The sequence below is a fragment of the Echinops telfairi genome, unplaced genomic scaffold (genome assembly GCF_000313985.2).
Source record: "Echinops telfairi isolate 266 unplaced genomic scaffold, ASM31398v2 ScPeMD7_6;HRSCAF=24_0, whole genome shotgun sequence".
NCBI classification, from domain to species: domain Eukaryota; kingdom Metazoa; phylum Chordata; class Mammalia; order Afrosoricida; family Tenrecidae; genus Echinops; species Echinops telfairi.
In genome coordinates this window covers 1,558,023-1,560,255 of record NW_022103902.1, presented here as the reverse complement: position 1 = coordinate 1,560,255, position 2,233 = coordinate 1,558,023, and the positions used below count along the sequence as shown (strand labels likewise).

Genomic DNA, 2,233 nt, shown 5'->3' with positions numbered 1-2,233 from the left:
TTAGAGTCTAAAAAAGTAAGTAGGCACCTTAACAATTATAAGGTAGTTGAGGTGGTGTTTCAAATTTTTCATATTAAATTCCAAGAAGCTTGACAACATTAAAACATGATAAAGTTACGCAGTGCATTGTGTAGCCTCAAGCTATCCAAAGTTGTGGAAACCAATTCAGATTTACTTTTGATATGACTTATAGATATTTGTGGATAAACATCCACTGAAAAGCAAACCAAAGCACCACATTATACCGTACATTTAACTCTTGCAGACGGTGTATTATGGATAACGTTTCACTTTTCTCAAACAGCAGATACATTCAATATCTGAATTCATCAGGGTCAATGTTCAGTTGGCAGAGGTTGCCCAACAAACCACCATTATGTCTTGGTATTGAAGAATATACCTTTCAAGAAGCAACACCACCATCAAAAAGAAAGCCACTGCCATCAAGTCCACGCTGAGTCACAGCCCCCCTCTATGGCAGAGTACCACTGCTCCCTAGGGTTTATGAGGCTGGAAATCCTTTGGTGAAACAGAGAGCCTCGTCTTCTCCCAGAGGCTGGTGGATTGGAACCGCTGATCTTGTGGTGGACAGCCCAAACTGCTTCTCTTGTGGTTAACAGCCCAAGGCGTAACCAACCACAACACCGCTGGCATGCCTATCTTTCAATATAGTTACTGAAATGTGTATATCTGAGAACTCTGGTCTGGCCACTTGCAGATCTGCTATACAGACCCCAAGAAACTGCCCCAACATCTGGTAGCTGCTATCAAAAACTCCCTGCCACCCAGTGACCCATAGGACAGGGTAGAACTGCTAATGTGGGCTTCCAAAACTGTAACTTTACAGGGGCTGAAGGGCCCTGTCTTTCTCCCTCAGAGCAGCTGATGGTTTCAAACTGATGACTCTGCAGTTAGCAGCCCATGGCATAACCCCTGGGCCACCAGGGCTCCTCTCTGGTGGCTACAGACAAGAGAAAACCATGTAGCTGTAAGCAGCTAGACCCTGCTGCTTTGAAGAGTTCTCTGACTTACAGAACACCCACTTTGATGCAGAAAAACTTCATATAAGGTACACACAAACCTTCCCTCCTCCTTTCTCCTCTTCTCTGGATTTTTTCAGGTGCACTTCCCCTTCTGGTGACTCCCTGGGTCACATGCCACTGGAAGACTATCTGTTGTGGGGGATCCCTGCCCTGGCATGCAGCTATCAATACATTGCCCCCACAAAATAGCTTGAGCTTATGCATCACTGCTTTTGCACTGTGAGCCTGTCTTTTTCCCTGGTTCAGTCCTGAATCCCCTCAGACTCACGACACAATCCTTGGGCCAGGCTGAAACAGGGACACTGGTCGGCAGGGCTTCTTTCCCAGATTCCGCGGCTCCTTTCAAAATACCCACCTCAGCTCTTCCTGTAGCGGCCTCCAGTGATCTGCCAAAATGATTCCCTACTCACTTGACCCAGAAAACCCCACAAAATCATGCAAATCAAGAGAGTCGAATCTTTGGGTCCATTTTAAGCGCCCATTTTAAGACTGGCCAAGCCATCGAGGGTATGCATATCTAGAAAGTCACCCCAAATATTTGGAAGATGTCATTTTGCAGGAGCAGTGTGTGTCCTTCCAACATCACAGTGGTAGAGTTGGTAAGGTGTGCCCAGGCCAAACAGTGGGGTTGGCCCCAGGGTCCGTGGCCCAAAAGAGGGCTGAATTTTTTATGTACGTAGGGTTAGCTCTGGATTCTCTGGTCATTGAGCACACCCAGGTGAACAAAGCCCCCAAGATGCGCTCATGGTCTGATCAGCCCATACATGAGCTACTCCTGTCACACTGAAATGATTCTTCCTGAAAAGGAACAAATTGTTCCTAAACCAGAAAAGGAAATTTCGCAGTAGAAAAAGATTTCCCAGAAGAAACCGAAGAAGCAAGAACTTACGGCTCAAGAGTAAATTGAGCTTAAAATAAAAGTTTAAAAGCACATACCCACCTCATATGCCCAAATTACTGAATCACCCAGGCCTTCTCTCACCCTTCTCCCATAACTAGGCCCCATGTTTTCAAGGTGCTTACCTGGGTATGGGGGCTTGGGGAATACAAGTTAAATAAGCACTGATAGTAAATCCCATAAGAAACAAAAGGGGGAAAAAAAAAAAAAGAAACAAAAGGGGGAGGGAGCATGTTGATAGTTTCTCAATCCTGAATGCATACTAAACATGAGCCTAAAAGCTTTTTAAAAT

At 45.3% G+C, this 2,233-nt stretch overlaps 1 protein-coding gene across 2 annotated transcripts in view; it reads right to left on the bottom strand.

Moving 5' to 3' along the window:
- NXPE3 (neurexophilin and PC-esterase domain family member 3) overlaps nt 1–2,233 on the bottom strand; it is a 56,312-nt gene that overhangs the window by 52,706 nt on the left and 1,373 nt on the right. Inside the window, exon 1 of one of the 2 annotated variants that reach the window (XM_045286193.1) lies at nt 1,312–1,411. The exons of the other annotated variant lie outside the window; for it this stretch is intronic. The gene's annotated coding sequence lies outside the window, so the exon portion shown is untranslated. Of the gene's footprint in view, nt 1–1,311; nt 1,412–2,233 lie in introns of those variants that run through there. 2 annotated transcript variants of the gene reach the window in all.